We start from the raw sequence: 27,495 nt of genomic DNA on the forward strand, positions 1-27,495 counted from the left end.
TTTTAATTTCCTCATCTGAAAATTGTCTGTTCATAACCTTTGACCATTTATCAATTGGAGAATGGCTTGGATTCTTATAAATTTGAGTCAATTTCTCTCTCTTTCTCTCTCCCTCTCTCTCTCTCTCTCTCTCTCTCTCTCTCTCTCTCTCTCTCTCTCTCTGCATGTATATATATTAGACATGAGGCCTTTATCAGAACCCTTAAATGTGAAAATGATTTCCCAACTTATTGCTTCTGTTCTGATCTTGTCGGGATTAGTTTTGTTTATACAAAATCTTTTTAACTTAATGCAATCAAAATTATCTATCTCGTAATAAATTATGAGTTCCAGTTCCTCTTTGGACACAAATTTCTTCTTTCTTCACACATCTGAGAGGTAAACTTTTCTAATTCCTCTAATATCACTCTTTATGTCTAAATCATGAACCTGTTTAAATTTCATCTTGGCATGTAGTGTTATTCCACATGTGGGTATATGTGGGTCAAGTCTTAATTTCTTCCATTAATTTCAAATTTTCAGAGAAGGTTTTGTCAAATAGTGAGTTCTTATCCCCAAAGTTGTAGACTTTGGGTTTGTCGCACACTAGATTGCTAAAATTATTGACTATTTTGTCCTGTGATCCTAACTTACTCTCTTTCTTATCCAATACCAAATGATTTTGATAACTGCTGCTTTATAATATAGTTTTAGGTCTGGCAAAGTTAGACCACCTTCATTACCATTTTTTCATTAGTATTCTTGAAAATTCTTCACCTTTTATTCTTCCAGATATTCTTTGTTACTATTTTTTCTAAATCTCTAAAATAATTTCTTGAGAGTTTGATTGGTATGGCACTAAATAAGTAGATAAATTTAGGTAGTATTGTCATTTTTATTATATTCGCTTGGCCTACCATGAATACTTGATATACATTTTCCAATTGGTTAGATCTGACTTTATTTGTGAGGAAAGTTCTTTGTAGTTGTGTGTAGTTGTGTGTTTCCTTGTCGGATAGATTCCAAAATATTTTATACTATTGACAGTTATTTTGAATGCAATTTCATTTTCTATCTCTTGCTGCTGGACTTTGTTGGTAATATATAAAATGCTTATGATTTATGTGGACTTATTTTGTATCCTGCAACTTTGCTAAAATTGTGAATTGTTTCTAGTAGTTTTTTTAGTTGATCTCTAGGGTTCTCTAAGTATACCATCATATTATCTGCAAAAAAATGATAATTTGGTTTCCTCGTGAGCCAACATTTATAATATAATATTAAATAGTAATGGTGATAATGGGCAGCTTTCTTTACTCTTGATCTTACTGAAAATGGTTCTAGTTTGTCCCCATTACATATGATGCATGCTGATGGTTTAAATAGATGCTACTAATCATTTCAAGGAAAAGCCCTTTATTTCTCTACTTTCTAGTATTTTTAATAAGAATGGGTTTTGGATTTTGTCAAAAGCTTTTTGTGCATTTATTGAGATAATCACATGATTTTTGTTAATTTGGTTATTGATATAGTTAATTATATTAATAGTTTTTTCTAATATTGAACCAACCTGCATTCATGGTATAAATTCTACTTGGTCAGAGTGTATTATCTTGGTGAATTTGGAATCTCATTGATAATATTTCATTTAAGATTTTTGCATCAATATTCATTAGGGAAAGTGGTCTATAATTTTCTTTCTCTGTTTTCCCCCTGCCTGGTTTTACAATCATCACCATATCTGTGTCATAAAAGGAATTTGGTAGGACTCCTTTTTCAAATAGTTTATTTAGTATTGGAATTAATTGTTCTTTGAATGTTTGGTAGAATTTACATGTACATCCATCTGGCTGGCCCTGAGGATTTTTTTTAGGGAGTTGATTAATAGCTTGTTCTATTTCTTTTTCTAAAATGGGACTATTTAAATAATTTATTGCTTCTTCTATTAACCTGGGCAATCTATATTTTTGTAGATATTCCCCTATTTCATTTAGATGATCAAATTTATTGGCATACAGTTGGACAAAATAATTCCTAATTATTTCCATAATTTCCACTTCATTGGTGGAAAGTTCTCCCTTTTCATTTTTGAGACTAACATTTTAATTTTCTTCTTTCCTTTTTCTAATCAAATTAACTGAAGGTTTATTTATTTTGTTAGTTTTTTTTTTAATAAAACCAACTCTTAGTTTTATTTATTAATTCAATAGTTATCTTATTTTCAATTTTATTAATCTCTACCTTTATTTTCAAAAATTGGATTTTGTATTTAATTGAGGGTTTTTAATTTGTTCTTTTTGTAGCTTTTTTAGTTGCAAGCCCAATTCATTAATCTTCCCTTTCTCTATTTTATACAAGTAAGTAATTATCCCAATTTTACAAATGAAGAAACTGATACAAATAGAGGTTAAAAGACTTTGCTAGAATCCCTTAACTAATAAGTGCCTAAGGGAGGATTTGAATTTAGATTTTACTGACTCTTACTACCATGCTGTATCTACCATGTCACTCACCTGCCTCTGATACCAATGTGTCCTACTTCACCCCAGAAGTCATAACTGAGATCTTTGGTTGAAAGTTATAGGGAAATTAATTTCAACTTATAATAAAAATAAGAAAAATCCACAGAACTTGAAATTGTTAAAACTAAAAGCAAGCAAAGAATTATGTAGATTAATCTTTTAATTGTACATAAGGCAAATTACTGAAATGATTTATCCAAAACGATAGGATTAGCATGTGACAGAACAGGGATTAGCACATGCATCATAGAATTAGGAGTGCAAGACCTTAGGAGGCATTTGGTCCAATCTTCTTATTTTACAAAGGATAAAATGGAAGACATGATGCATATTGATTTGTTCAAGATGATACAGGTAACAAATAGGAAAGATAGAATTTAATCCAGGTTCTCTATCTCTGTATTCAATAATTTTACCTCCATTTTGTTTTTCTTATTCTATTTTTAGTGATCTTTCACTATGCAATGCTATGTATCAATCAAAGCTACTTAATAAGTTTGTTTGCTGCTTAGCAGAAAATATCATCACTAGTACTTTCAAAGAATGGAAGACCACTTGTCATTAAAAAAATGCAGAGAAGAATCATTTTGCACCTGTAGGTTGATTTAGAAGACCTCTACATTACCTCCCAACTCTAAGATTCTGCAATCTTATGTCATTGTGGCCTTAATATTATTATAACTAGAGTCAAAGCAATCTAAGTTCAAATCCAGCCTTTTTAGCTATCTGACATTTGACAACTCATAGGGGAAGAAAGTTGACCCAGAGACCACATGGCTGAAACACTAGCAGTGGGTCTAGGAGGTGGTGACAAAACAGCAGTTTTGGAAGTTCTGAAGTCTCTGTTATGGGCCATAACGTGAAACAAGGTGCTAATGCTTATGTACTTAGTTCACCCCTTTAAAGGAGTTCACACATTAGAGTTCACACCTTTAAAGGAGTTCACACCTTTAGAGAGCATATATAAGCTAGGAGCCTCAACTAGGATGGACTTCAGAAGATTCACAAGTCAGAAGCTCATAAGCCCACTCTCTTGGAGGTGGATTCATTCCATCTTCCACCTTTGTGCTGGCTAGGGATTTTGGGAAATTCAGAGTTAGGATTCAGTCGAGGAGATTCACAAGGCAGGCAGAAAAAAGGAAGATAGAGAAGTGATGCCAGGAGAACATTGAAACCAAGATTTGGAAGGCCTCCAGAAAACTAGCTGAGCTCCAAGTGAAGGAAATTAGAGTTGAAAAGAGACAGTAAAGGATCTAGACTTTAATGCCTGGCTGCAATTGGAGGTGATTATTGAAACTGAACTGAAATGAAAGTTGATCCCAGAAGCGCCCCCCCCCCAAGAAACCTGCTCCCAGAGAACATTACATTTTAGAGAAGAACACATTACACAAGTCAGAATTGGTAAAAATAAATAAATAAATGAATGAATGAATGAATAAAAATAAAAATAAAAAAGGACCTGGCAACTGATTAGGAAAAGTTTGCAAATTACTCCTATCCATTACTGAATTTGGTTCTAAATGCTGTTTAAAAATTCCATTGCCTATACATACTTACTTTATGGTTTTATTTCAAGGGCAGAGAGGATCAATTTTAATTAAGAGGAATTATAACTCTAACGGCTAAAGTAATATTTCCAGCCCTGAAGGATGAGGAATCTTGAGGAACAGCATTAATTGCAATCCCAGGAAATCAGGGATCCTTCATAGCTAAGAGCCAGAGTGTAGATCAAGTTAATAATGACCACACCACTTGGAAAACAACAAAATCTTTCAAACCTCCAGAATTAGCTCTGAAAAAAACAGTGTAAAATCAAAAAAAGGAGACTTGAAGCTTGAGATACTGCCCTTTTGACCCTAGAAATGTAGTTCAGTATTAAGATAAAATTTCAAGTCAAGAAATATGATAGAAAAATGAGCAAATAATGACAACAACAAAGTACCAGCCATAATAGCTACTATAATGATAGGTAAGATCAAGACACAAATTTAAAAGAATAAAATTGAATCAAAAGAGCAAAATCTCCAAGGTAAAAAAAAAGGATTTGACACAAGCCCAACAAGAACTCCTGGAAAACTAAAACACTATTTTCAGAATCAGATAAGTATGGCAGAGTAAAAATAGATTTTAAAAAATGAAAGCGAAGGAAGAAAATAAAGACAATGAATGTTAAAAGAGGAACAAAGAAAGACTGAAGAAAATAGTATCTTTAAAAAACAGAATTGTTTTAATGAAAAACATACAAGCATGTGCTGATGAAAATCAACCTTTAAAAAGCAGAAGCATTCAAATGGAAAAAGAAGTATAAATATTCATTGAAAAAATAATTCCTTAAAAATTAGAATTTGGCAAGTGGAAGGACTCCATGTGACACCAAGAAACAATAAAACAAAGTCAAAGTGACAAAATAGAATAAATTGGGGAAATTCTCATTAGGAAGACAATTGACATGGAAGTAGATCAAGAAGAGATAATTTAAAAATTATTAGAGTACTTGAAAGTCATGGTCAAAAAAAGAGATTAGCCATCACATTTCACAGAATACTACTTCAATATTCTAGAACTAGAAAGTAAAACTGAATGAATCTACTCATTGACATCTAAAATGAAAACTCCCAGGAATGCTATAAATAAATTCAAAAGCTCATCTAAAATGAAACCCACCAGGAATGCTATAAATAAATTCCAAAGTTCCCAGGTGAAAGAGAAAATACTTCAATTAACAAGAAAGAAACAATTCAAATATGGTAAACCTTCAGTCAGAATTATACAAGATTTGTCAGCTTTCACAGTAAAGAATCCAAAGGTTTGGAATATGGTATTCTGGAAAGCTTAAGAGCTATGATTACAACTAAGAATCATCCACCCAGTTACCCAGTAAAATTGTGTATATATAATCTTTTGGGGGGAGTGATAGATATTCAAAGAAAAGTAGATTTTAATGCATGCCTGATGAAAAGACCAGAGAAGACTAGAAAATTTGATTTTCAAATATAAGATTCAAGAAAAACCTAAAGAGATAAGCATGGAAGGAAAATCTTAGGGATGCAATAATGTTAATGTATTTCCATATAGAAAGATTAAAAATACAAATGTAAATATGATAAGAACTTTATCATTATGAGAAAGACAGAAGGATTCTCCATAAAGAATGATCATGATGAAAAAAAATAGGTAAGAAAGAAGGATGCACTAACTAGGCAAAGGTGGAAGGAAGAATGGGATAAGTTATCTCACATAAAAGAGGAGCTCAAGAAAGAGTTTTGTAGTGGAAGAGAAAATAGTAGTAGGAGAATAGACACTGTTTGAACCCCATCTACAACTAATATTTTCAAAAAGAGGAGATGTTTGTATGTGTGTGTGTGTGTGTGTGTGTGTGTGTGTGTGTGTGTGTGTATACCTGCATATTCAATTGGTAATATAAATCTCTCTTACCCAACATAGAATTAGGAAGGAAAGAATATAAAAGAAAGGGGAGGAGAAATTAAAGATAGCTCTTTTCAGAAACAGAACAGATGTTAGAGAATGATCAAGAGGAAAGAAGGAAAAAAAGAAAGAAACAAGCAGAAGAATATAGGATGGAAGAAAATACACAGCTAATGATAATTAGGCAGAGGAATGATATAAACTCACTCACAAAGTTGATTAGAAACCAGAAATTAATAATATGTTGTTTAAAAGAAAAACACCTTAAACAGAGTTAAAATAGGGAGCTGAAGCAGAATATATTTTGTTTCAGCTAAAAGAAAAAAGATAGAGGTACCAGTCATGATATCAAATAAAAAAGGAACAAAAATAGACCTAATTAAAAGGAATAGATATGGAAAATATATTTTGCTAAAAGTCATCACAAACTATAAAGTAATATCAATACCAATGTAATAGCATCAAAATTTTTAAAGAAGTGAGTCTTAGGCATTGGGAAATGTAAATCAATTGCAGAAAAGATAAAGTACTTTAATGTCTACCTGGCAAAACAAATCCAGGGATTATAACAATACAATTAAAAATAGGTTTTATACAAATAAAGATCTAAATAATTGGAAAAATATTAACTGCTCATGAATAGTCCAAGCCAATATAATAAAAATGATACCATACAAACTACCAAAAAATTTTTATAGAAAAAAATAATAACAAAACTCAAAGGAAAACAAGAATTTCAAGGAATTCAATGAAAAAAAATAAGGAAGACAGTCATGTAGTTAATGACATCAACCTATAGCACAATGTTATAATGATCAAAACATTCTAGCACTCTCTAAGAAATAAAGTATTAAGTCAATTGAACAGATGAGATACATATAGTAAATGATCACAGTAATCTAATATTTGATAAATCCAAAAATCCAAGCTTTGGTTAAGAAGGCAATGTTTGAGTAGAGTTTTGTGTTTGTTTGTTTGTTTATTTGTTTTTGTTTTTGTTTTTGTTTTTTTTTGTTGTCTTTTTGTTTTTTTGGCAGAGGGAAACTGGAAAACAATTTGGTAGAAATTAGAGAGAGACCAATATTTTATATCATATATCAAAAATGAGATCAAAATGGATAAATGATTTAAATATAAAAAGGGGCATCAAAAGTAATTAAGGAATTATGGCAAAATGCATATGTTTAATCTATGGATAAAAGAAGAGTTTATTTCCATACTAGAAAGCAGAAAGATTCCAAGAAACTATTTTAATGACCTACAAAAAATAACAACAAAATTCATATGGAAGAATAAAAGGTCGAGAATTGCAAGGGAACTAATGAAAAAAAAGTCAGAGGAAGGTGGTCTAAGTGTACCTTATCTAAAACTATATTATATAGCAGCAGTCACCAAATCTATTTGGTACTGGCTAAGAAATAGACCAGTAGATCAGTGGAACAGATTAGATACAAAGGACAAAAAAGGGTACATCTATAGCAATCTAGTCTTTGACAAACCCAAAGATACCAACATTAGGGACAAAAATTCATTATTTGGAAAAAACTGTTGGGAAAACTGGAAATTAGTATGGCAGAAATTAGATATAGATCCACACTTAACACCATATACCAAGATAAGATCAAAATGGGTCCATGACCTAGGCATAAAGAATGAGATAATAAATAGATTAGAGAAACAGAAAATAGTCTACCTCTCAGCCCTGTGGAGGAGGAAGGAATTGATGACCAGAGGAGAACTAGAGATCATTATTGATCACAAAATAGAAGATTTTGTGCTATAGGTTGATGTCATTAACTACAAGACTGTCTTCCTTATTTTTTTCATTGAATTCCTTGATATTCTTGTTTTCCTTTGAGTTTTGTTATTATTTTTTTCTATAAAAATTTTTGGTAGTTTGTATGGTATCATTTTTATTATATTGGCTTGGACATCAAACTAAAAAGTTTCTGTACAAACAATACTAATGCAAACAAGATTAGAAGGGAAGTAACAAATTGGGAAAATATTTTTAAAAGTAAAGGTTCTGACAAAGGTCTCATTTCCAAAATATATAGAGAACTGACCCTAATTTATAAGAAATCAAATCATTCTCCAATTGATAAATGGTCAAAGGATATGAACAGACAATTCTCAGATGATGAAATTGAAACTATTTACACTCATATGAAACAGTGTTCCAAATCACTACTGATCAGAGAAATGCAAATTAAGACAACTCTGAGATACCAACTCTGATACATTGTTGGTGGAGTTGTGAAAGAATCCAGCCATTCTGGAGAGCAATTTGGAACTATGCCCAAAAAGTTATCAAACTGTGCATACCCTTTGACCCAGCATTGCTGTTATTGGGTTTATATCCCAAAGAAATACTAAAGAGGGGAAAGGGACCTTTATGTGCCAAAATATTTGTGGCAGTTCTTTTTGTTGTAGCTAGAAACTGGAAGTTGAATTAATGCCCATCAATTGGAAAATGGTTGGGTAAATTATGGTATATGAAGGTTATGGAATATTATTGCTCTGTAAGAAATGATCAGCAGGAGGAATGCAGAGAGGCTTGGAGAGACTTACATCAACTTATGCTGAGTGAAATGAGCAGAACCAGAAGATTGCTGTACACTTCAATGCTGTATGAAGAGGTATTCTGATGGAAGTGGATATCTTCAACATAAAGAAGATCCAACTCACTTCCAGTTGATCAATGATGGACAGAGGTAGCTACACCCAGAGAAGAAACACTAGGAAGTGAATGTAGATTGTTAGCACTGCTGTCTATCTACCCAGGTTACTTATACCTTCGGAAGCTAATACTTAATGTGCAACAAGAAAATTGTATTTACACACATATATTGTATCTGGGTTATATTGTAACACATGTAAAATGTATGGGATTACCTGTCATCGGGGGGAGGGAGTGGAGGGAGGGAGGGAATAATTTGGAAAAATGAATACAAGGGATAATATTATAATATATATATATATATATATATATATATATATATATGTATATATATATATATATATATATATATATATATATAAAGCAGAAAGAATGGAAAGTAAAATAAATTGCATTTAAAGTAACTGCCAATAGTAAAAAATATTTTGGAATTTATCTGCCAAAGGAAAATCAGGAACTATATAAACAAAACTACAAAACACTTTCCACACAAATAAAGTCAGATCTAATCAATTGGAAAAATATTAAGTGCTCTTGGATAGGGCAAGCAAATATAATAAAGATGACAATACTACCTAAACTAATCTATTTATTTAATGCTCTACCAATCAGTCTCCCAAAAAAACTATTTTAATGACTTAGAAAAAATAATAACAAAATTTATCTGGAAGAACAAAAGGTCAAGACTTTCAAGGGATCTAATGGAAAAAAAATCAAATGAAGGTGGCCTAGCTGTATAAGATCTAAAATTATATTATAAAGCAGCGGTTACCAAAAACATTTAATATTGGCTAAGAAATAGGCTAGTTGATCAGTGGAACAGGTTAGGTTCAAAGGCCAAAATAGGCAATAAATTTAATAATCTAGTGTTTGACAAATCCAAAGACCCCAGATTTTGGGATAAGAATTCACTGTTTGACAAAAACTGCTGGGAAAATTGGAAATTAGTATGGCAGAAACTAGGCATTGATCCACACTTAACACCATACACCAAGATAAAGTCAAAATGGGTTCATGATCATAAAGAATGAGATTATAAATAAATAAATAAATAAATTAGAAGAACATAGGATAGTTTACCTCTCAGATCTGTGGAGGACTAAGGAATTTGTGACCAAAGAAGAACTAGAAATCATTATTTATCACAAAATTTAAAAAAATTGATTATACCAAATTAAAAGCATTTTGTACAAACAAAATTAATGTAGATAAGATTAAAAGAGAATCAATAAACTGGAAAAACATTTTTATAGTCAAAGTTTCTGATAAAGGCCTCATTTCCAAAATATATAGAGAATTGACTAATTTATAAGAAATCAAGCCATTCTCCAACTGATTAGTAGTCAAAGAATATGAACAGACAATTCTCAGATGAAGAAATTGAAACTATTTCTAGCCATATGAAAAGATGCTCCAAGTTATTATTAATCAGAGAAATGCAAATTAATCAGAGTTGAGATACCTCTATATACCTATCAGAATGGCTAGAATGACAAGGAAAGATAATGATGAATGTTGGAGGGGATGTGGGAAAACTGGGACACTGATACATTGTTGGTGGAATTGTGAATACATCCAGCCATTCTGGGGAATGATTTGGAGTTATGCTCAAAAAGTTATCAAACTGTTCATACCCTTTGATCCAGCAGTGTTACTACTAGGCTTATATCCCAAAGAGTTCTTAAAGAAGGGAAAGGGACTTGTATGTGCAAGAATGTTTGTGGCAGCCCTCTTCTACAAAGAGGCGCCAGAAACTGGAAACTGAATGGATGCCCATCAATTGGAAAATGGCTGAATAAATTGTGGTAAATGAATGTTATGGAACATTATTGTTCTGTAAGAAATGACCAGCAAGATGATTTTAAAAAGGCCTGGAGAGACTTACATGAACTGATACTGAGTGAAATGAGTAGGACCAAGAGATCATTATATACTTCAACAACAATACTATATGATGATCAACAATGAGATGAATCAAATCAGTTCCAATAGAGCAGTAATGAATTGAACCAGCTACGCCCAGCGAAAGAACTCTGGGAAATGAGTATGAACCACTACATAGAATTCCCAATCCCTCTATTTTTGTCAACCTGTATTTTTGATTTCCTTCACAGGTTAATTGCACATTATTTCAAAGTTTGATTCTTCTTGTGCAGGAAAATAACTGTATGCATATATTGTATTTAATTTATAATTTACCATATTTAATGTATTGGTCTACCTGCCATCTGAGGGAGGGGATAGGGGGAAAGAGGGGAGAAAATTGAACAAAACGTTTTTCAATTGTCAATGCTAAAACATTACCCAGGCATATAGCTTGGAAATAAAAAGCTATAATAAAAATTAATTAATTAAAATCCTGAAACCATTAAAAAATTAGCATTGGCCATTTTTATCTATTTCTTTTCTCTACTTTAAATCAGTTCTATAGATTACAATCTTATCTGAAAGCAAAAGGCAAGGGTAAAGTAAAAAGAGCATTGGCCTGAGAATCAAATTTCACTGGATCATCCATTAACTGCTGAAAGAGATCAGTCTATTATAATTCTACCTACCATTTTCAAATGGGAAAATTGAGGCCCAAGCAAGTTTCTGATTAGCCACAGTTGTATAAATAGTCATACTCAAAGATAGGATCTGAACCTACAGTGTTTGATGCCAGAACTTTTCTACTTTCTACTACAACCTTTCTGCTTTTTACTACACCATCCTTTTTCTTAAACTGAAGTCCTGCTAATTACTATCTGTATAAATTTAGACAATTACTTTCTTTTTCCTTCAATTTCCTCATCCATGAAAAAAAGGAATTAGACTAAATGATCTCTGTTGTGTCTTCTATCTTTAAACTTCTGTAGGATTATATGTCTAACTCTCAAGGAGAAAGAAAATCAGTTTAGCCACTGAGAAAAGGATCGGTATCTAAAACAGAAATTAAATTTTCAAAGATAATGATAGGTGATTAATAAATGCATGTTGATTGATCTCGTGGTTTGATGGAAATAGCACTATATCTGGACTCAAAGGATCTGAATTAACTAGGAATAACAGTGAGAATTTATATTTAATTTTAGGATTTACTAAGTAGTTTAGATGCATAATCTCACTTGTTGCTGACAACAACCTTTAAAGGAGGTGCTTTTCTTATCTACTTTACATAGACAGTCACATAAATAATAAATGCCTAAAGAATGAATTCAAACTGAAGTTTTCTTGACACTAAGTTCAACACTCTTATCTACTATATTTATTGCCTTATTCCCTGATTGATCATGAAAAAGTAATTTAACCTACATTGTCCTTGAGACTCTATTCTGTTATTTTTCTGTCATGTCTGGTTTGCCTGACCCCATTTAGAGTTTTCTTAGTAAAGATAATGGAGTGGTCTGCCATTTCCTTTTCCAGCTCATTTTACAGATGAGGAAACTGGGGTAAAAATGATTGAGTGACTTGCCAGGGTTCATACAGCTAGTAAGCATCTGAGGCCAAATTTGAATTCAGCAAATTGAGTCTTTTTTATTCCAGGCCTGATGATCTGTCCACTGCCTCACCTAGCTGCCTGAAGTTCTGCAATTTTAAATAAATGTTTGGATTGTCCTACAAGGTTTTTTCAAACTATAAACAGTTTTCTTCTTTTACATATTTCTGATGTACTATCATGTAGTAATATACTTGGCAAAGCTCACTAAATTAGATTAATAAAGGGGAAAATGACATATTTTTGACCATTCAATAATAACCACATTTGAGTGTGACAATGTACTACTAATAATAGAAATAATCATAACTTACATTCATATCATTCTTTGAGGTTTGGAAAACACTTTGCCATATGTCAGTCAATATGCAACAGATTGAGTACTTTATAGAATTCCTTTTATGCTAATTTACAATTGTATTATCTTGAGTAAATCACTTAATCTCTTTGGACCTTAATTTTCTTATCTGTAAAATAAAATAATTCTTCTAGACATTTTCTTGTAATTCTGATGAATGATATCTGTGACTGAGCCTATCACATAATTTTTTGAGTCCCAAGTTCCTTATTAGTCAAATGGGGATAAGAATAAAGGAGCTGTTTATGTAACAAAGTTGTTATGCACTTCAACACTATATGAAGTTCGAAAAAGCTAAAGAGATGAGTTGATTATTGTTATTGTTGCTGTTATGGAGACCATACTTTCTATAGCTACAGAAATTACCTACAGGCACTAAAATACATGGACAGTCAGTTATAAATGCATGTTGTATTTCCTAGCCCCTGGGAGGGTCATAATTCAACTCTTTACAGTTAAGTTATGGGGGGAATTGGAGTAGCTCATGCTGATCCAACTATAATGTAGATTGTGCACACAAAACAAGTAATAACATCACAACAGCCCTGCATTGTAATATGCCAGTTTTATCCTTTTCTGCTATCAATTTTATTTCTTCTTATCTTATCATTACAATAGTCTCCCTGAATTCATTTTATGGAAACTTAATACAGCTGCCATACTGTATCTAGGAAAGTAATCAGTATCAATAAAAACTGAAAAAGAAAAAAAAATATTTTAACTAAAACAACAATTTTATATATTTTCAATACTCTTCTTCAACAAGTCTATATGATTCTTTGAATGGAAAAAAAAACAAATTTATTTCTCGATTTAAAAAACTCTTTTATTTATATATCTCCAACTTTAGTTAAAAAAAAAACAAAAACAGAGGATCAGAGACATCCACCATTCCTCATTCAGTGCTTATATTTTATAGATAAGGAAATGCAGGTATTAATACCAAAATACCAAAAAAAAAGGTATTAAGTACCTAGCAGAACTAGCATTTAAACTCATATCCTCTGACTGTCAATCTCTCACTCATCACTTTATCAACAACTCAATACAAAACTTCAAATATTGGAGGAAAATAATGGTTAAGTGAATCTAAAGCTATCAACAATAAAAAAAGATATAAAAAGTTCGAATACAAAGAGTTAGGTTCTTTACAAGAAACTGGGTTCAAGCACTGACATACTATTTTTTAACCTGTGTGACTATATAGATAGACCACTTTACCTCCACAATTCATTTTTATTTCCTCCCATTAGTCTCTAAATCCCATTAAGGCTATTCCTTAGACCTGTGATTCTTTCTCTGCTCATATATCCAGAATGCTACTTTAGTATCTAAATAGTTCTTACCTTTATTTTTTTACCTTTATTACTGTCATAGCATCCTAATACAAGACTTCTTAATTATTTATTTAACCATTGTCTTTCTATTGCCATCTATCAGTCTATTTTAGGAGAAGTAGAGGCAGAAAAATTCTAGCAATGAACATCACTTCAGGTTCTGTGGTGAACACTGGGGATACAAACAAAAAAAAGTTTTCACCTCCAAAAGCTCACAATCTAATATGGGAAACAACAACAACAACAACAAAAACATGTACACACAATATATACAGGATAAATAAGGAATAATAAAGAGAGGGAAGGAGTTATAATTAAAAGGAGTTGAGAAAGGCTTTCTGTCGGAGAAGAAAGCCCAGAAAGACAATAGGCAGAAATGAAGGATAACATTTTCTGTAGTTGGGGCATCCTCCAGTTTTCTTTTTTTGTAAAAGATTTCAGTAGTTCAACTCCTTTAATGAACTGGGGAAGGGAGATACAAGTAAAAGAACAATAAAAGCTCTGAGTTAGGTTTCAGGTCTACTTCAAGGTCTATTTGTAGATACTGAGGTACTATCATAACTTTTATAAAAGTCAATATAAATAAATACTGTGAAAGAAAATAGTCAAAAAGACCCCTGTGTCAGGGCTTTCCAAGGCAAATAGAGAATCCACCACTAGAATTTCCTTGTGAGAGAATGAGATACCCTTGAAAACTGTAGTTTTCCAAGCAAAAGCTAGAAATACATTTGACATCAGAGACATTGTAGGGAGTATGCATTAACTGATGATAATATAGAACATCTCAAAGATAAATCATTTAAGTTTGAAACTGGAAGAGTTATTAGAAGTCATTAAGTTCATATCTTTCTTGATATAAGAATACTCTCCTCAAAAATCCCTAAATAAGCAATTATCTATTGTCCACTTGAATATTTTCAATAATGGAAAAACACATTCCCCCTTTCTATCATGAGGTATCCCACTTTGATTTTTAAGTAGATGTAATTATTAATGAATTATTACATTTATTTAATTGGATTCAATAAGTACATATTAAATACTGCTATGTACAAGGCACTGAACTGATCTTTGAAGGATTAGACTTTATCTCACTCTCTGTCATGCCATGCATTGATTCCATACAATGATTCCATCATCCCTAAAAATTGAATTTTTCTACAAACTACTTATAAAATAAAAAATAATTTAAAATAAAAAAATAAAAGCTAGAAGAGAGATTTGAGTTCATCTAATCCAATACTCTCATTTATAGTTGAAGAAACTGGGATCCATAGCAGCTAATGATTTGCCCAACAGCTAGTAACTGATAAAGCCAATATTTAAACCTGGGTCCTGTGACTCCAAATATAGCATTATTTCTAGAGGACAACACTGATAATTCTTATGTATAGCATTTAAGAGCCTTGAAGGATTGACAAAATTCGGAAAGACAGCAATGTCACATAAATCACTGAAGTAACAAATATTCACTGAATGTCTCCTACTTCCATAAAACTGTCTAGACATCAAGGAGAGAAAATAAAAAACAAAAACAAAACAAAACAAAACAAAAAACTGTGACTCCTAGTCTTTGCTATGAGATTAAGTCACTTTAACAACAGCCTCTTGATAGTGACTCCAAATTGTAACTAACCCAAACTCTCTGCATCCTGCATATGGATGTGTCTATTTATCTAAAGAAAGGTTATTTATAGTATTTGAAAGTGCTTGTGAGATACTTAGAAAAAAATCAAGCCAGGGAAATAAGGGTTTTCAGCTGTCACTCTTCTATCTACACAAGATTGTAGCTTTTATTTGGAATGCTTGTCTCTTTCTGTTTTCAAAGTATATATTAGATATAAACCAAAATAAATACAGAGGATTCCCCAGCTAATTGTGAATGTAGATTTATGGTTCCCCACTGAATACAGAAAGATGTCAGAGCATGAGTTAAAAACATATTGCTTAGAAGACAACTATTTAAGCTTTTTTATGCAGTGTAAGCTGAATTTTTCTTAATCTCCCATTTTGGACTATTTAACTCGTGGGGAGTTATATAAGGGTGGGAGAAATCAGAGGGGCCATAAAGCTTAAGGTATTTGTTACAGCTTAGATAAGTGAGAAATCTCCATTTTAATATGGACTTCAACAACTAAATATAAGTCCAATTTATTCTCTAATGTGAATTACCTTAAAATCATAAATTTAAATTAAAGACTGTTTAAATGCTTGTCCACCTGCACATGGCATAGGATATGCACAAAATATTTTAAATGATCAATTTATTTATATACCAAGTCTTATTTATTTTGCTTAGAAGAGATGAAGGTGGATAGGTTAAGATTAAAAAGCATCAGATTTCAGATCAAATGCAATGAACAAAACCAGCTCCAATTGAACGATGATGAAATCTACTACTTATATGGTTAGAAACATGATGGACTCCAGGTATAGAACACTATATATTCTGCCAGTTGAAATCACTGTGATAGTTTATCAGTATTGAAGACTTCTTTTTTAGAAAAGAGAATCTTTCCACCTACCATCCTTCATTTCCTCCCTCCCTCCTTCTCTCTCTCCTTCCCTCCTTTCCTCCTTTCTGTCCTTTTTCCTTTCCACAAAATACATTGAGTCACTGCTTTATACAGAGAACTGTTACTCCTCCCCCATTCCTAGATTAATTTCTATTAATAAGCAGACTTTGAAAATGAAACAATGTCTTTCTTAATCAAGAAGCTGCTTATATTCTTCCTATAGCAGGCTGGTTCCAAGGGTGTGGCAGGATAAGCCCTGGGAGTTGAATCTGCACAGAAATTGGATACTGAGAGAGCTGTTAGAAAATCTATTCTTAAGGGAATTTGGAGGAAAAAAAAAAAGAAAGAAAGATTCTTCTCTTTCATGAAGAGCGTATATATGGTTCTACCTGAATTCACAAGATAGAACAGATGATTAATTCATCAAACTATTGATTCTGTAAGATAAAATAAATAACAGGAGAAAGAGAGAGAGAGAGAGAGAGAGAGAGAGAGAGAGAGAGAGAGAGAGAGAGAGAGAGAGAGAGAGAGAGAGGGAGAGAGAGAAACTCCTTAGGTTTACTTTCATAATGACTGGATTTTTCATATCTTGGGGATGTCAAATTATTTTTTTAGTGTGAAAATGACAAAGTGTTCAAGTTTAAAACATTAACAATATTCTCCCTCTTAAGTTCTTCCTATATAGCCCTCTCCTCCCCCACCCTCCTTCACTTTCTGGATACATGTTTGCAATGCCCATTAACATTAATGTGAGTCAAATGGGGTTTCCCAGAGAGAAAGGACCTCCGGGGAAGTATTGTCCAGATGTTATAATGGCAACAGTCTATCTTAATATTTTCTGAAACTCCTATTAACGGAAAATAAATTGTCTGAATTACAGTTTGTGTTGGGCTCATGGATATCGAGGATGACTGAAATTTATATTAAGTACACTCAAAGCCCTGCTTGGGGAAAAGAAAAAAAAAAAAAGATCTATTTAACCATCCTCCTTGTCAGTTGCAGAATTCTTTCTGTAAAGATAAATTTTTCAAATTGTAAAGCAATTATAACTATCAGATTCTCCTATCAGACCCCAATGCTGACTCAAAAGCTAGATCACAATCTCGTGAAATTAGCTACAAATTTAAATGATTTTTGATTGAATGTTTGAACCAAGCTTTGGGTAAAAGGCTTCTTTGAAAATGCTTGAAAATTACATACAGTCCATTGATTAAGGGATCCACTAGAAATAAAATTAAATTTTTGCTTGGCTTACTGTTTCTGACCTTAGCTTTGTGAAATGCATTTATATAAATCCAACCTTTTCAATGTAGGTGTTTATGTTTGCTTTTACATTATTCAGTTTATTACGCTGAAATTTAATAAAAAATCTTAAAACTTTTTTAAATGGATAGATAAAGATTTCTATATTTTCTATATATTCTATTTTAAAAATTTCACTAAATGACAAAATTAAATATGAGAATACCCATAGACTCAAGGATAATGTAGCTTATTTGAGTGTGTTTAATTCTAAAGGAAGTTACAAATATTTTGAATGGAGAAATATCAATGGGGAAAAAAAAACATAAGGGTGAAATCACCATTTACAAATCTTCAGCATTCATCTGGCAATCTGGGTGGTCTTAACTGTGGTCAGATGATATTTGAAATAAACTCACATACCAGGGGTTGAATAGATCTGATGGTATCTTCTTTAAACAGAGCTAAGTGATTGCCCAATGTTTGTGCACCCCTCTACAAGAAACCACTGTAATGGAGTAAATGGTATTTAGGATGTCTCTAAAGATTTCTCTGATCCAAAGAAAATATTTAAGAAATCTCAGTATTCATAGATAGAAGCATGGATAAGTTCCTTCATTCATTTTGAAATATTCACCAAATACTATGATATGACTATTAGACAAAAGATGACTCATCTTAAAAGAAAAATAATAAAATATTTTTATAATGTTGATACTTCACTTAATAGTTCCTTTAATATATCAGTAAAGTCTGTCAGAATTCACCATTCTTTTTTTTCTCCCTTCTTTCTCCCTTCTTTTCCTCCATTTCCTTTCCTTCTATCTTTTTTTAAATTTTTTTTGCTTACTTTTGCTTGCTTCCTATACCTTATATCATTTGTTTCTTTTCTTTTCTCCTCTTTCTTCATTAATTTCTTTTTCATTTTTATTCCTTCCTCCCTTTCTCCTTTCCTTCCATCTTCCCTTCCCTTCCTAACCACCTCAGTTATTTATCTGCCTTCCTGCCTACTTGTCTTTTTTCTCAGTTCTCTCTGTATCATTCCCAAACACCAGCATCCCCTTAGGGTTCCCATACTGACTCCTTTCTGGGCTTGCACAGTTTCCATATTCACTAATTTCTCACTGTACTTACCTTCTTTTTCTGCCAAAAACAAATTCTTTGTTCTGAATAAGCAGTAGAAATTGTAGGAAGTGAGTGAGAAGAGGGGTAAGAAAGGAAAGAAGGGTGATGACTAATCTGGAATGTAAAGAAATCCCTTAAAGGGATATATAAAAAGGAATTGGGCAATGTTATTGTGTGACAGGTTAAAAATGGGAATTGGGGCATGAATGTCTAAAATGGATATTGGCTTGAGGTATAGTAGGTTCAGGAGCAGCAGGAGTCCCATAACAAAGATTTGTTATTCTCAGAGACCAAGAGAGATTAGTCCCAGATAAAATCTAGGATAAGAGAGGGAGAGGCCATACAGAGATCTGAGAGAAGTGCTCTTCCCCTTGACTTCTTCAAAGAACAGGAGTAGCAGCTCTGATTTGAAGTTGGGGAATAGCTACAGATGTGGTAGCTTCTGAGTCAAAGAAAACTATAGCTATAATTATTCAGTCTTGAAGGAGAACCCAGCATTTAATTTCAGTCACAGGCCATTGATTCTAGTCAGGAAAAAAGATGGATCTCACAACTAAGAATAAATGGACAGCAGCAAAGGTACTGGAAATGTTCCAGCAAAGTATGCAGCAGAGTTCAAATCATATAAATTCTTGTTCAAAAATACTTGAGAAATCAGAATCATCCTTCAGACTTCCTATCCCTACTTTAAAAAAAAATCATCCATTCTTGAAAAGCAGCTTGGTGTAGTGGATAGAATATTAGGCCTGGATTCAAGAAGATCAGGGTTTATAATCCCACTCTAATATAACAAGATATTTGTGCAAACATCATGTGATTCATATCACTTCTCAGACTCAATTTCTTAATTCTTAAAATGGGTATTTTTCAGGGTTTCATTTTTTCTTTAAACTTTTTTTATTTTCAAAACACTTTTAATATTCACCCTTTCAAAATTTCCTATTTCAGTTTTTTCTCCCTCCTTCCCCCCACCCCCTCTCCTAGACAACATTATCTAATATATGTTAAACATGTGCAATTTCTCTATACATATATCACAATTATTATGCTGCATTAGAAAAAATCAGATCAAAAAGGGAAAAAATGAGAAAGAAAACAAAATGCAAGCAAACAACAACAAAAAAGTGAAAATATTATGTTGTGATCCACACTCAATCCCAAGAGTGCAATTGATTCTCTCTATTACAAGACCATTGGAAGTGGCCCGAATCATCCCACTCTTGAAAGACACATTTTTATCAGAATTTGTTATTGTATTATCTTGTTGATTTGTACAATGTTCTTTTGATTATACTTACTTCACTTAATATCAGTTTATGTAAGTCTCTCCAGGCTTTCTGAAATTACTCAGAGTTTCTTTCAAAAAAAAAAAAAAAAAAAAAAAAGACACCAAAGAGGGTTTGCTCTCCTGCACCAAAAGCTTTATGACTTTTTATTGTTTATAGAGACTACAGAGTACAGATTCCTTAGGACTTGTGGGCCTTTCTAATTTGCTTACAAATAATAGTTGAATACTTTGAGAGTGTTAGAAATCTCCAAGAGAAATTTAGCAGCTAATTGGCACAGTGGATAGGAAGCCAGGATTAGATTCTGAAAACTGATTGTGAGTTCAAATCCAATTTCATATACTTTCTATGTGACCCTATAAAGTCCCTTAATCATATTTGCCTCAGTTTTCTCATCTGTAAAATAAAGTGGAAAAGGAAATGGCAAACTACTCCAGTATCTTTGCCAAGAGGGTCATGAATAGTTGTACACAACTGAAACAATGCAATAAACAACTAAGATAATAAAAGATAAAAAAGGGATTGACCCAGTAGATAACTATAGGGAAAACTACATTAAAAGGGTAGAAGATAAATTATTTTCTATCAAAGGAGATAAAGAAATTTAGGTTTAGTATCCCCTGTGAAACATCAAATTCATCATTTAAACTCTTTAATCCTCATTTTTCTAACCTGCAAATTAGACATAATGACATGTGAAGAACTATCTATGCTCACAGAGTTGTTAAGAACTTTGTAAACTTTAACTCATCCCATCCATTGTCCTTACTGGTACCATCTCTAGAAGTTAACTTCTTCCTCTATAAAAGTATTTGAATAGATAAAATGCTCCAGTCTCATGGAGTGTAAACACTTCAGAATTATTTCATTGAGTTCAGGAACTTATAAATAAATGTATCCTCTATAAAGTAAATTAATTCAGTATCATACATGTATCTATTCTCAGTATTAAAAATATGTATATCACTAATTCATTCATTCAATAAAATATTTATCAAATGCCAATTATGTGCCAGGCTCTGTGTTAAATATTGGGAATACAAAAATAGGCAAAAGACAGTCTCTGTCTAGAGCTAACAATCTAATGCAAGAGGCAACATGCAAATGCATATTACAAAACAAGCTATATACAGAATAAATTGTAGATAATTAAAAGCGAGACAACACTTGAATCAAATGATATTAGGAAAGCCTTCAATTAGAAGGTAGGATTTAAGTTGGCACTTAAAGAAAAAAAAAATAGGAAGGTCAGTACTTAGAGTGGATGAGGGAAAACACTTCAGACCTAGGGGTAGCCAGGAAAAAAAAAAAAAACTAAACTAAATATGAGAGGTAGAGCATCTTAATCATGGAAAAGCCAGAATATTAGAATCAATGGATTTAAGAGTTCATGTTAGAGAGTAAGGTGTAAGAAGAGCAGAGTAGCTAACTGGGACAGTGAATAAACCACTGGCCCCGGAATCAGGAGGATCCTTATCAGGATCAGGAGTTCAGATGCTTATGCACTCTGTGACCTTTATTCCCCCAAGAAAAAATGAAAATAAATAAATAAATAAGACTGGGAATGTAGGGGGATGCATTTAAAAGCATTACCAAATTCACAAATTTATTTTTGTCCTTTAGTGTTTTTTTCAATCAGCAGATACTGTGGCAGTAGATACAAAAGAAAGAATGTAGATTTAGAGATGGCCTGGGTTCAAATTCTAACTCTATTACTTAATAACAATGGGATCTACCCCAAATCACATTTTTTCATGCTCAGTTTCCTCATCTTTAAAATGATGGGGACTAGATTCCAAAACATCTATGTTTTCTTCCAGCTCTGTCTGTGGACATATAATAATGTAATAGAACAATTCTCATGTCCATTACATTTGCCAATGTTAAAAAGAAGTACCTATTACTGAGACAAGTTGAGTACCAACTGGACTCCAAGGTCTCAAATGTTTCTTGCATCTCTAGATCTTATAAGCCTTTTTTGTAGGCCAAGCACAGAATTACTATCAAGGCGGAAAGGTATCTTTTTCCACCAAAAACATTCGAAGGTCTGTTCTGCCTAGAATATCTAAGGAGAAATATTATTATTACAAGTCAAACCAGATAAGAATATTTAACTTTCTGATGCTGGATGATTTAACAAGTGTCTCTGCAGTGTTTTAGGCAATATGCTCCCTTCAGCATCTGATAAAAATAAGACCTTATTAGTATTCAACAACAGCAGAAATACAAAACTGTTTCTAGTCATCCTGGGGTTAGAGTTGCTATTTCTTGAATAGTTTCTGACCTAGCTTTGAAATTATTTGAAACTTTCACACACATTTCAGGTACACATACAGACATACATAAAATGAACACACACACACACACACACACACACACACACACAAACACACAACATTGAGACACAGTCAGCAATCAAATCATTGGCCCATGAGTACTTCCAAGCCATCTACTACTGTATGGTTAATGGTCCAGATGTTCCTGAGACTTATTTACAGGATTTCTTTTAGTACATAGCATATTAGCATCCCATTTTAATGAACTACATAAATAAAAGATGATGAAATACCAGTGTTTTGCAAACTGTGTAAGGTTAGCTTTATCTCACAATCTGGCTACAGGCTTCATGTAGCCAGCTTTTTATATTCCCATTCTTTCCTCCTCTCCACACTCTAAGGATTATCATCTGAGGTGATGTTATTTTGGACTTAATAGAAAGGGGGAAAAGTAGCATATCACTTTCATTACCAAAAGACAAAACACCCAGTCAATTTTGTTCCAGTTTTACACTGTCTCAGTTTCATCAGTCACACTCAGAGGAATTGATCATATCCAATTATATGCGTTTGTGTATGTGTATGTACATATATATTATACAAACAGAACATACACTTGTTTCTTTGAGTCTGTGTATATCTTTGCATGGAGAGTAGGTAGGAAAAATGCATTTGGGGATGCGTTTAAAGCTATTGTATTCATCTATTAAATGAACTCAGAGGACTAAATGGATGATTGATGTTATTGGTGTCAAGTGTTTTCTCTCCTCTCCCAATGATTTATTTAATTTTTAGACTTTTATTATAGATATATATCATTCTTTTTGTTTCTATAATTAATAATAACAATGATAGACATTCATATAGCACATTAAGGTTTTCAAATTGCTTTACATACATAATCTCATTTGAGTTAGAAACACATAGACATTTATTATCCACATTTTTCAGAAGAGGCTTTGCAGCTTAGAGAAATAAAACACTCTGAACATTTACACACAGCTCAAATGTACTGAGTATGATTCAAACCCAGGTCTCTTTTACCTCCAGATTGGGTACAGTTTTCAGTGGAAAAGTGATTCACAAATATATTACATTTCCCATCAGGGTAGAAGATAAGAACTCAATGCTTCAACTAGAAAAGTCTACTTGCTGCTATCCTGAAGAGCAGTTTGCCTCATTCTCAATTTTTTTGCGGGGGGAATCTAATCAGAATTTTCCCTCCTCCCCTGTACTTCTTGGAACCTGGAACCTTCCTTAAAGGCTCTATTCAGGTGTCATTCATTGAGGAGTTCCTTTCTGATTACTCCAGAATGTATTTTATATTTTATTTTATCTATACATGCCATCTCCTTCCCAATAAGATACAAGCTTCTTGTGGGTAGAATCAGTTTGGCTATTGATTTTGGTATCCCCAAAGCTTAAAAAAATGACTTAATGTTTAACAGATGTTTAATTAATATTTATAAACTACAATAAATACAGAAATTGAATTAAAATCTTGTCTTCCACTAAGAACCTTTGTATGTCATGTGAGAAAGTCACTTCATCTCTGAGCCTCAGTTTTCTCAAGTTTAAAATGAGAATAATATTTACATAAGCTACTTTATCTTTTTGTGATGAAATCATTAATATATGTTAAAGAAAATTCCACAGAAAAAACTGATAAATTGAAATATGTAAAAAATGATCTTACACAAAAACATATAATAATAACTATGTCTAAAATAGATGAGAATGGGAGAAGGAAGAAAAAAAGGGAAAAAATTCACATGATAACTTTATTATATAGTTATCTTTTTTAAACAGCAAGTTGTATGCAATAGATTTGCAGTTTCATGTGGAATCATTTTTAATCTACTCTGTTTTTAAAATACTTGTTTTATTTCACAAATTAAAAATAAAATAAATTTAATCTTCATTATTAAAAAGAAATAAAGCACTATAGACAAATGAATTATTATTTTCCCTGAGTATGTTTTCTCATATATAAATATGAGGTTAAGACCAACACTACCTTCCACATAAGACATTTTGAGGGCCAAATGAGAAAATATACATGAAAAAATATTACAGCTACAGCTATTAATGCTTCTTTAATGTGACCTACTCACATGCACCTGCTTAGAGAATATTTGTTGGTGCCTAGACTGGAAAAGAGAGAGCTAATAAAAATGCCAAAAGACTGAGAAATATGTAATCAAATATATAAATTGATATGGGATTGAGTTGATCTGTATATTCCCTCCAACAAGGAAGATCCCAACTTATCCATTACTTCCCATCATGTATACTTTTATCCATGGCATCCCATTTATTAACCAAAGGGAGGAGCATACATAACATGTCCTTTTCCCTTTCTCAACTATGCACCCACAGAAACTGCTTCACCTTAGAAATTCACTTCAGCTTTGTACCCAATGAAAGTACACTCATGTTTGAGGCCTTTTCCTTTAATTGGCTTTTTAAATTGGCTTTATTTTAAGGAGGATCCCCAGATCAGAATTCTCTTCAGTCCTCACCCTGATGTACTCCTAATTTGTTGGACTTTGAATACCAGGTACCCATTAAGGTTTGTCCCTTCTCAATTGAAGAATATGATAAAGTACATAGTAACTGCTAGAGTTTCAGATATTACCAATTCCAAGGGATTTTTTTTAAATGAGCAAAAAAGCAGAACGAACTCTGAATATAGATAATTTTCATGCAGAAAGAGAAGAGACGTCAAAGCCTGAGGACTCTAAAAGCAAATCATCTCTAAATGTAGTCCCAAATGGTGGTATGAGTTGGTTCCCATCTCAGAAAGCTCTCTTGGAAAAATTAAAAAAGCATCTTAAAAGAGAATTAGAAGGAAAATGAGGGGAAATAGAATATCACAGTAGAATATGGAAAAAGAAAGATAAAAGTTGAATAAAATCATTACAAATTAGATTTGACAAACTGGAAAAAAGAAAACATTAGCTTGAATAACAGAATTTGTGCAATAGAAAAAAGTCCATTGAACAAAAAAACTTATTTAAAAATTCAATTGGCCAAAAGCAAAAGGAGATAAAAAAGCTAACTGTAGAAAATAATTCACTAAAAATTAGAATTAAACAAATTGAAACAAATGACTCAATGAGACATCAAGAATCAGTTAACCAACACAAAAAATGGGGAAAAAAATAAAAGAAAAAAATAAAATAGCTCATTAGAAAAAAAAAAAAAAAAACAACCTATCTGGAAAATACATCTAGAAGAGACAATCTAAGAATTGTTGGACTTCCTGAAAACCATGATGATAAAGGAGCCTAGACATCATTTTCAGGAAATCATCAAGGAAAATTACCTTGATATTCTAGAACCAGAAAGTAAATTAGCATTTGAAAGAATTTACAGATCACTTCCTGAAAGAGATTCCAAAATGAAAACTTCAAGGAATATCATAGCTAAATTTCAGAATTATCAGATCGAAGTAAAAATACTGCAATCAGCCAGGAAGAAACAATTCAAATAACAATCAGGATTACCCAAAGCCTAGCTATTTACAATTTTAAAGATGGAAGGCCTGGAATCTGATGTTCCCAAAGGCAAAGGAACTTGGATTGCAGTAAAAATCAACTATCCAGCAAAACTGAGCACCATCTTTCAGGAAATAAAATAGACATTCCATTATATAGATTAATTTCATTTTTTCCTATGAAAAGTCAAGATCTGAACAGAAATTTTGATCTCTAAATACAGATGAAAAATAAAAAAAGTAAAAATGGAAGAACTCTTGAGAACTGTATCTCTGTAATGTGTATATTTAAAGGGTGCAGGTATAATTTTATTTTATTGTGATACTATACAAAATAAATTAGAGTTGAAAAGGGAATTGTACTGAAAGAAGAGGAGAATGAAGGGACAATGAGATAAATTACATCTCATGAAGAGATTATAATTTTATATAATTATAACTGAGGGAAATAAGGGAGGAAATGAACATTGTGTGAATCTTACTCTCATCAGATTTGACTCAGAGAGAGAATAGCAGATATATTTAGCTTCACAGAGAAACTTGTCTCACATTATAAAAAAATAAGAATGGAATGGGAAAGGAAAAAAAGATGCTAATAGAAGAGAGAACAGAAGTAAAATGGGAAAGATGTAAGAAAGGGGGAGGGACTGTAAAGAGGTAGAGTTGTTTGAGGGAGGTGGTGATCAGAAGAAAAATGCTGGGGAAGAAAGAAACAGAAAAGTATGACGAGAAAAATAAGATGGTGGGAAATACAGAATTAGTAATTTTAACTATGAATGGGAATGGGATAAAATCTCTAATAAAATGGAAGCACATAGCAGACTGGAATCCTACAATATGCTGTCTACAAGAAAAACTTTTAAAGCAGAGTGATAGATAAAAATAAAGATAAAAGACTGAAGCAGAAACTATTATGCTTCAGCTGAAGTAAAAAAAAAAAAAAAAAGCAGGGTAGTGATCCTGATTTCAAATTAAGCAAAAGCAAAAATAGATTTAATTAAAAGAAATAAGGAAGGAACCTATATCTTGCTACAGGATACCTAAATAATGAAGTAATAACAATACTAAACTTATATGCCCCAACTGGTATTATATCAAAATTCCTAGAGAAGAAGTTGATAGCTGCAAGAAGACTATAACAATAGGGGATCTCAATCTTGCTTTCTAAAAATTAGATAAATCAGAGAACAAAATAAATAAGAAAGAAGTTAAGGAGGTAAATAAATTTTTTAAAAGGTAGATATGATACACCTTTGGAGAAAATTGAATGCAGACAGGAAGGAGTATACTTTTTTCTTAGTGCAAAATTTTCTCATGCAAAAATTGACCATATAAAAACTTCAAAATCAAATGTAGAAAGGCAGAAATAGTAAATGCATCTTTTCCAAATCATGATGCAGTAAACATTACATGTAATAAAGGGCCAGGGAAAAATAAACCAAAAATTACTTGGTAACTAAATAATCTGATCATAAAGAATGAGTGGGTGAAATAACAAATCAGGCACAATTAATAACTTCATCCAAGATAATGCTAATAATGAGACAACATACCAAAATTTATGGGATGCTGTCAGACAGTTCTTATATCATATTAGGGAAAGTTTTATCTCTATTTGTTTACTTGCATAAAATAGAAAAAAAGAAGATCAATGAATTTGGCATGCAACTAAAAATCTAGAAAAAGAACAAGTTAAACCCCCCAATTAAATACAAAATTTGAAATACTGAAAATAAAAGGGGAAATTAATAAAATTGAAAGTTAAAAAACTATT

This window comes from Sminthopsis crassicaudata, chromosome 2, assembly GCF_048593235.1.
Source record: "Sminthopsis crassicaudata isolate SCR6 chromosome 2, ASM4859323v1, whole genome shotgun sequence".
Taxonomy (NCBI): Eukaryota; Metazoa; Chordata; class Mammalia; order Dasyuromorphia; family Dasyuridae; genus Sminthopsis; species Sminthopsis crassicaudata.